General features: G+C 41.9%; 1 non-coding gene across 1 annotated transcript; it reads left to right on the top strand.

Annotated features, from left to right (window-relative positions):
• Nucleotides 1-8,492: 8,492 nt before the first annotated feature.
• Trnat-ugu (transfer RNA threonine (anticodon UGU)) lies at nt 8,493-8,567 on the top strand. Its single transcript has one exon. It is a non-coding gene; the product is annotated as a tRNA-Thr (tRNA).
• The last annotated feature ends 1,302 nt before the right edge of the window (nt 8,568-9,869 follow it).

Genomic DNA, 9,869 nt, shown 5'->3' with positions numbered 1-9,869 from the left:
TACATCTCTATAATTCAAGCTGCTCATTCAGCCTAGCTCCTGTCATTATCGTGGAGTACAATGTCTGAAGATTATCTACGTACAGAAGTTCGAAACCAGTCATCAGATTCAATATAATATTTATCCGATCAACAATGCTTTAAAAAACTATTGAAATACCTGAGATTGCTGTTTCCTTAGGACGACGGTTTTTCACTGGGTGAGACTGGCGCAAGACGCGTTCAGTGTGTTGTCCACCGTTTCCTGCCCCAAATTGTACACGAGAAACAGAATTTTATGCACCATGCTCACTAGTGTGTCAAAAGTTCGGCCAATTCCCATGTTCAGTGCATGTTTTCCAAACCCAGCACTAGACTCCTTCTGCAATGCTGTGGTCATATTCTCTGCTGACGTTTGATCTGTCGCATCCCTCCTCCCTCTGCCACACTGCACATCAAGAACCTGTCTTTTCGAATTCCGTAATAATTTATTCCACGCCTTTTGCAGCATCATACCAGTGTCTTTTATCACATTCTTGAGTGTCAGGAACTTCTGCAGAGTTACTGGCGCACAATCGCCCATACTGTAAAAGACCTTTTGCAGCAACATGCAGTCCTGCATTGAGCATATCAGATGCAAACTGAGGAACAGCCGTATACACTGCGTCATGGATTTGCCATATTCTAGTGCTTACAGATCCATCTGATCGTAGAATTTTCGTAATTCATTTTTTTTTCCATCACTTACCTCCCCCACCCCCCACCCCCGCCCCCCTTCTTCGCCGCTCAGATTTAGCATTCCTTGTTTGAAGCGTTTTGAACTGGAACATTATTTATAATCACCCAGCATATGCATGGTGGTCGAAATAGTCTGAAGAGCTTGTAAGGGTGTTGCAAGGTAGGCTGTGCTGAGAAATAATTGCTAAGGAAAATATTGAATACGTGGTTCCGCTTCCTAGTTCATTAACGTTGAATTTACCCAAGCAGGCCGTTGGGCACGTAAATTATTCAGCGAGATACGGTTACTTCTCTTAGTGCGGATGGTAGCGCACGAGATTGCTCAACCCTTGGATCGTATTCGACCCTTACTATAATCCCATGTCCTACTTTTGCTCTCGTGTTCGGTATTAGGAAACCAACGAAGAACATATTTGGCGTTACTATCTTCGGCGAGGCGCTTGAATTTGAGCTTGCAACGTCCTGACTGGCTGACATAAACGCACGTTATGTCTGAAACGTAACGTCGTAACTAATTTTCTTTCTCAACAATTATTCCTCAGCACAGCGTACGCTGCAACATCCTTACAGGCAGTTTCTGATTCACCTATTTCATGGTGTCCTTCCTAAGAGTCGTCAGGTGCCTTCTTTCTGCTGGTAGAGTACATATTTACAGATGTTCAGATGTGCGTGAAATCTTATGGGACTTAAATGCTAAGGTCATCAGTCCCTAAGCTTACACACTACTTAACCTAAACTGTCATGAGGACAAACACACGGACACCCATGTCCGAGGGAGGACTCGAACCTCCGCCGGGATCAGCCGCACAGTCTATGACTGAAGCGCCCAAGACCGCTCGGCTAATCCCGCTCTGCGGATATTTACAAGTTTGGTTTTTGCAACGTGTCCTTTCGCTGTACATACCTGAATTTGATAAAAGCACTTAACTCAAAGCACGGGAAACATACACACGGCATACGAAACCGTTACTTGCCGAAATCTTCTCTCTCTCTCTCTCTATCTGTAGTATTCTGCAAAAAAAAAAAAAAAAAAAAAAAAAAAAAAAAAAAATCGAGATAGTGACGTCATGTTCCTGTTTAAAACATATGCCCAAAGAGCATGCTGGATGATTTTATAAGGGTAAAGTAAAGAATAATTTTGTGTAGCGGAAAAGGGCAACGACTTACCGCTCATGATCTCTGTAATATCACATTTGCATTTATAGTACAATAATATCTGCAGGTCACAGTTACCGTGTGTCGGTGAGATTTGTAAGGTCGGCTTTCGTTCTCGCTGCGAAATCTAAGTGCTGTCTTAAAGACGTTTGACGGTAAAAGAAACGTGTCTTGATTTACCACGTGAAACAGAGAATTACTCTGGGTAAAATCTGCTACCTGCAGCGCCGCTTTACTTAGACGGTGCTTGTGAGAGCTGAGATATTTCCAGTAAAATCCGGAATTTATTCCGTATAACATTCTTCTTCAAACATACCTTCCAACACTGGCAACAAAACAGAAGAGGCATTATCAAGAACTGAATCAAACGCGTCTGTGCGCTTTCCCTGTAAGCAGAAACGGTCTTGAGCATTTTTGGTTCTTCTTTTTCCATTGCCACAGTATGAGAGTTTTCGTCTCTTGGAAATTACCACCAGCTGATGTTTACGCGAGATGTGAACTGCGCCGCGATATCGGAACGACAAATCTGCTCTCACTGAAGACAGACGGAAATGCTTTTATTTACGATGATGATCCGCTTGCCGAGTCAAGCGGGCGAGCGGATAAACCTCCGCCATGTTTTGATACCAAACAAAAGCTCGGCTAGCGAGCGAGTTTCTTAGCCGGAAAAAAAGAAAAACAGAGGTTCAAACCCCAGCACATTCCCTCGCTAGATGCTCTCCACTGCGCTTTAAGTGGCCATTCCTATTCTAGTACAGGCACAGCCATTTACGTGCTACATAATTTCGCATCGGAGAAAACAAGGCAAGAGATTAAGATTGCCGGAGTACGCAGCTAGGGGCCAGAGCTGCTAGATAGAACCGGGCGTCCCTGCTCTGACCAACTACCCCCTCTACGGAGCTTCTCCTTCGCCCCCTCACTTCTCTTACCGCCACGCCCCCCTGACCCACCAATCAGGAATATATCGATCCGGGTGCTGCCAAATTTCTTAATATGCTCCTACTTTGTTTCTGAACTACTTCCTTCGCAACTGCTGTTAATACGTGCGGTGTTTCCGATGTTAAAACATTTTCCGTTCGTTTCGTCCAATTTAAGTTCGAACAGTTCCGTGGAAATAACGGTTTTGCGCGCGCGAGATGTGGCAACGCCGCGGACGGACTCTTGGAGGTCGGCGCTATCTGCGGGTCCTCACCGAGCGGCGGCGAGAGGGCGGGGGTGGGAGGAGGAGGAGGACCCACCCCTTTGAGGCCATTGGCACACAAAAGCGGGCGATTTGGATTCCAAGAGAACATTGGCCAACGGCGACCTTTTTCTGGCCCGCTGGTGGGAGGGACGCCGGCGGCGAGCCGCCCCTTGCTCAGCCCGGGGCAGAGGCAGCGGCAGAAGCCGCGCGCGGGGCGGAAGGGCCCCGTTCGATACCGGGTCGCCACCCTTTTGTCGGGCCCACGGCCGGAGCTCCGGCGCGGTATTAATTGGCGGAGGGCAATGACAGCAAACACACACACACTCACACACACACACACAAAATATATACCACGTTAGCGGGTCCCAATTGTTATGCATTTCTTCAAACTAACTTTCTGTAAAGCGATTCTCATTACTGTTTAAAAACCTCTGAAGCACTGACAGATAATTTAACATCAGATACGAGGAGCCGAAGGTGTCGGGAAATACCCCGAAAGGGGATGAGGAATGTTCAACATGTGACGTCAGCAGATGATGTAACCACGCACGTGTAACGATTAAGCCTGTCAAGTAATCACATCGTTATGGCTCCGGGCCCACTTGCGAAACATAGCGCGTGGAGTGTCTTGCAATATTTTTATCATAATTAGACAATTTTATGTTTACAGTGAGGTATTATTTATTATTATACTTATCCGTCTCACAGTAAATAAGCTTCTGAACTGTGTTGTTATCGCTATATGACCTACGTTTTCTTTACTAAATAATGCCCGTAAACAAAAAAGATGGGACAAAATAATGATACACAAATTAAGAATACAGAAGACAATGATACTGTAGCTTTTATGCTTACAACAGATCACATTTACAAACGGCGTTTGAAATTCGCACCGTCTATCCGAAGTACTGCATCGCTCGGTCATCCCTTAAAGCCCAATCCCAACCGCTGCAAGTGCGGCGACGTACGTCACATGCTGACGTCATGTGTTCAACGTTCCTCATCAACTTTTAAAGGTTATTATTTAGGAAGCTTTGGAAGTCTGTGGTAAGTTCCTAGGGGACAAAACTGATGAGGTCCGATCCCTAGGCTTACGCACTACCTAACCTGAGTTAAACTAACTTACGCTAAGGACCACACACACACACACACACACACACACACACACACACACACACACACACACACACACACACACACACCCATGCCCGAGAGAGACTCGAACCTCCGACGGGGGGAGCCGCGAGGACCGTGACAAGGCGCCCTAGACCGCGAGGCAAACGTTATTACCATCACCCTGTATACTAATAATAAATGTGTAAGTCTGTGGTATCTGTCTGTCTGTCTGAACGCATCCCTCAAAAAATACTAGCAATATTAGCACGAGCATTTCGCAGGTAACTTTAGCATAGCGTCAGGCAGTGTGTAGCCATCAGCTCATCAAAATCGGATCAGGAAAAAAAGTCTTGATCTGAAGTTTCACAAACCGTCTGGTTTGCCTCTTTATCTGTTTCAACATGCTAATCTAAAAAAACTACAAAGTAATTTTTCATGGGATCTTCACAGATAACTTTTGCGTAGCTTGGTGCACCGTACAGTGTTTATTTCGTCAAATTCGTATCACGATATACGTAAGTTCTCCACTGTATGTTTGTGTATGAGTTTATCCCAAATTTACCTCACACACTATAAAACGTCTATGTATTTACGTATTACCAAAAGTATGTACCCACAAACTGTTATCCAACTTAAAGTAGTATCTTTGACTAAACAGAACCTAATTTGAGCTGGACTGTAACTGGTATGAATAGAGAGCGTCTTTGTATTACATAAAATTTCCAGACAATAGTAAAACTTGTGCAATGAGGTTACACGTAATGATAACCCTTCTTCAAACAGTGGAATGAGGAGAACAACTATTCGTATGAAATGCTACTCCAAGACAACAATTTTAGAATAAAGTGTTATTCAAAAAGGCAGAGTAAAACATTGCTTGATCTCCGCACATAACATTCGTTTGAACAATACTATGCCTAATAAAGCATGCAATAATTTAAAAAGAGTACAACGTTGATACAGAATTAAAAACCAAACTGCTTAATCAGTTCATATATTAATTCAAGGCTCAAGCTAGTGTGGTGGTCTCTCTCCCGGCTCTCAACAAGTGAACAAAGTTAACTAGTTGACAGTCACTACAAAAAACTAGCTGTTCAGTGCTTCAGTCTTACCTCAAGCTTCGTGTCTTCAAAAAAAAAAGTTATTCAAAATTTATATACTTTTCACCTTTCTACACAGACATCATAGTCATCCTTTCTGTCCTTTACATAAAATCTTTCTTAACCTAACAGATACAATCAAAAGTCAACGCAGCCCTACTGGGTAAGTGCAGTACCTCCCACACTTCAATTTAGTGTATGTCATACTGCGCATAGGCAATGATTGTACCACAACAGGACCAAATATTGTTCGGCATTAACGTAACTTTCTTTTTCTCTGGCGTGCACATCGATGAGTTACGAAAAATCAAAATGTCATGCCCATCTTACGTTTGTTATAAAAATGGAGAGTGGCGCAAAACAGGTGCTAGAAAGTATCTGAAGTCGTCCGCAGTACAGTGTCGATGTACTCCATTGTGTATGGACCATTACAATTTCCTACAAGTAACGTTCGGAGATTGGATCTTTGCCCTGGACACCTTAGCATACACTGCACACGGTGTGGAATGGGTCTCATATATTCCCGAACGCCGTCCGCATGGTTACTTCTTGTTTCGTAATCTGACGTACAGAGTCTTCATGCATGCACTTTCAACGCTCCTGGATCTTCGTAATGTCATTTCTAGAGAGATTTACGTAGTCAACAGTGATCTTCCTCGAAAGTCATCACAGAATTAAAGTGAGCTCTCTACACAGTCATTACTTCAGGAGTAAAGCCCTTTGAAAACATTCTGTATTAAATTTAAGGTTGTCTGCTATAGTGTAAATATGATAACATGAGTCTATCACTCCATATTAAGTAATAGTAGACACAAATTATTTAATATCTATTTTGCACCTCAGAGTACGTAATTCCGCCATCTCCTCCGAAACTAGTGAGATATACTTATAACTTACTGTCTGGGAAGAAGTGGGTTGAGAATCACCTACCTGTCAAAGAGGTGCGGGTAGGGTTGAAGAAAAATGTAACACACGGCGCGTGAATATCCAGTTTCATTCATCCAGTGGCTGAGAATTGGGACTTAGTTAATTATCACTAACTTTACAAATAATTTCAAGTGGTTATGAAACTTTTTCTTGCTAACAACCTCCACAAAATTATGAAAGGAAAAATTGTATCCTTCACATCGTGTTCGCTGTTCATACAGAAAAAACAGTTGCATCAGGCATTAAGTTTTAGTTCATTACGCCTTTGGAAAGTTCTGCAAAATTATATTGTCTTACGAGGAATAGTTCAGGAGACATGATTTCATAAACAAAGCATAAAAAATCGCCACATCATGCATGACATTTAAATTTATTACTTCTTTGCTACTAAGCGTGTTTAGCAGACAACATCCAATTATGTCTCTCAAAGTGCCTAAAAATAATGTTATTGTGTGACACATGGTTCAGCAGATACTTCTTGACAAACACCGATGAGCGCAAAAACTGCTGCATCGAGCGTCACTTTCAAATTTATAATGTCTTTGCTGTTAACTCCAGTCTCAATACATTTCACAGACTGACTACACGGCCGACTGAATCTACAAGATTAAATCATTCAACGATACATTGTTCAAGATAGATGATGTCATACAGATTGAGCTACATGAAAATGTATCTGCAAGGTGAAATTCTCTAGAGATACAGGTCAAAAATGAGTACAAATGTTAATTCTATGTCTGAATTAATAACAAACATAAGTTGTTTTAGAAAGTGTATAATACAGGACTTAATTAATTTGAAGAATTTTACGGGAATTAGGTAAAGATATTTGCTATTAGAGAAAGCTATTTCCTTTTCGACTTCTGAACTTTATCATACACGTGAACATGTTTTTATTGGTTTATATATGCTACATAATACGAATCAAAGTAATGAATACGATGGTTATAAAACATTCAATCTGTTTAAGCCATATTTTTTATACTTCTTTTCCTAAATACGAAACTAACTACCTTTCTTACTTTTTCAAAATAAGACGACGGGATCGATTTCTATGAAATTTGTTATCAGGATAGCACTGAACCCTAAGGAAGCAAACAAACCACTTTAGAAACTAAAAAAAAGTAAGAGAGCTATGTGGGGAATGAAACATCTTTTATTACATAACTGAACATAAACCAATTTTACAAGTTATTAAATTTGTTGCGTAATGTACACATTGTATAACCTATAGTAACATCAATAGCACAATGCATAGATGCGCACTCCTGCCAATGCCCCTCTGCACGCACTGCTCGGCAGTGAATCTGTGCAAGCCGTGACATCCTGCGTTGAGGTACCTTAGAACGGGACAGCTATCGAACAGGCAGACCCTAAATAGCAGCTGGCGCTACTGCACATGCAGTAGTTTATTTAACCAAAATGAGTCTTAATCATGTGGGTAACAGCTAGTCTCCAATAAATTTCACAAAGCACTTGTAACCTCCCCCTTACTAATCGGCCTATCCTGCTTGCGATATAAAACATGACCGTGGATCGCGTGTATACCTAATGGAATTTTTCTAATTCGATAAGGCTATCTTTCCCGAAGAAGTAACACCGAAAAGGAGGGAGAAAGGGTACAACAGATGTTTCTCATAGAAAAGTCCACTAAAATAAAAAAAAGTAATTAAACCGAGCAGGGCTACAAGGTTATTTTGTGCATTCACTCACGAACACACTGGACAGAAAAAGGGTTCCACTGATCGAGAATCCAAAAGTTACACTAATGAACAAAAAGGAAGTAATTAACATCGCCAGCCCAATATGGCGATTTACATCCAAAATCCTGTACAAGATGATGGGAAAGAAAAACATTTATTATTAGACACTGATGTGGCAACTGAAGGTTGTCACGTTTTTTGACACTAATTTTAAGTGAGTATGTAATGATAATGAAGACTGAGAAGTCACGTTTATGTAAAGTTTGTCATTAAATTTTGAAAAGGACACTCGAGTAACGATTTAAAAATATCCACTTAAACTGTATGTTAGTAATGAACTACGTTACGTGAACATGTCCGAAAGAACATATACGATCTTCATATAGTTACGGCTAACCGGCCATTGGCATCCTTTTGTGCGGATGCACACGTATTGCTCGAACTCTTACGGGATTCGGTAAGATTGTCTGTCGCGAGTAATGAGTGTAATGGGTAGGGACAATACGAATGTAGTGTCTGAACATTAAGTTGGGAATGTGGATCTCACGGGGAGCGTGCCGGGATAAGTCCTTGCAATCGCGCTATCCTCTGTGCCCTTGTTGGCTCACATGGACAGAGCGTCTGCCCTGTAAGCAGGAGATCCCGGGTTCGAGTCCCGGACGGGGCACACATTTTCAACTGTCCCCGTTGATGTATGTCAACGCCTGTTGGCTGCTTAGGGTCTTGATTTAATTATCATTTCAAATAAATAGTCGACGAAGTGTGTTTCTTGGTGTTTATTGTTTTTATTGTGACTCTGGTCTGTGGGTGATGCAACTCTTCCTTCTAGTCTACCCTGTGCAAATCTCTTCATCTCTGCACCACCATCACAATTAGATCAAGAAAGGCAAAATTTGTTTGTTTGTTTACAGGTAAGTTTCTGCAGTAAGGTCCTGCATGATAAAGTCATGTCGATTAAATATAAGATGCAGCTTACAGACCATTTCTATGACGCATCCGAGTATTTTGGATCTTCAACAGTTCAGATAAAGTTGTCCGCACAGGAATCGTGCATTCGACCGTCAGTGAGGAGTGTGCCGTGTTCACCGTGCTGCTGAACGCTCAGAAATGATGCGACTTGACCATATGTGGTACGTGAGATCGCAGCGTGCTCCGACGGTACTTTCCGGATTTGTCTGCCTCGCAAATCACACAGATTGTTATGAACGTAAATTTCATGCTTCAGCTCAATTAAAAGGCACATTTCGTCCCTTACCCGTATGCCGCACATGCTCTGTTAGTAATATATATAAATAAAAGCTGTATTATCCATGAACATGTAACAAGGCGAAAGAAAAGTTCCATTTAAATACTATCAGTTGGTTGGTTGGTTTGGGGAAGGAGACCAGGCAGCGTGGTCATCGGTCTCATCGGATTAGGGAAGGATGGGGAAGGAAGTCGGCCGTGCCCTTTCAGAGGAACCATCCCGGCATTTGCCTAGAGTGATTTAGGGAACTCACGGAAAACCTAAATCAGGATGGCTGGACGCGGGATTGAACGGTCGTCCTTCCGAATGCGAGTCCAGTTTCTAACCACTGCGCCACCTCACTCGGTAAATACTATCAGTAAGGACATCAGCTTCCATTACACCAGATTCCATTAGAAATAGTGCGATACGATATTTACAACAGTCTTCTACATACAGCAAAAATTATTTAATAATCTAACGTTTTAGTGAAACCCTACGGTCATTGTTATCCGATCGCTGCTTCTATTCGGTAGCAAAATCCTTAGAAATACAAGATTAATCAAGAAACAGCAAAATATCTTACTGCAGGTAGTGCAAGCGCTATTTTAAATGAAACCAATGAAACCCACACAATCCTGAGAGAGAACGCACTTAAGTTTACGTTAAAGAGCATACTTGTATTAAATTAGTAAGAAACTTATTAGAAATCCCGAAAGTGAAGAAAAACGTTTGGATGCATTC

Source organism: Schistocerca gregaria, chromosome 4 (genome assembly GCF_023897955.1).
Source record: "Schistocerca gregaria isolate iqSchGreg1 chromosome 4, iqSchGreg1.2, whole genome shotgun sequence".
NCBI classification, from domain to species: domain Eukaryota; kingdom Metazoa; phylum Arthropoda; class Insecta; order Orthoptera; family Acrididae; genus Schistocerca; species Schistocerca gregaria.
The sequence above is the reverse complement of the archived record's forward strand: the minus strand, read 5'-3'. Positions and strand labels throughout refer to the sequence as shown.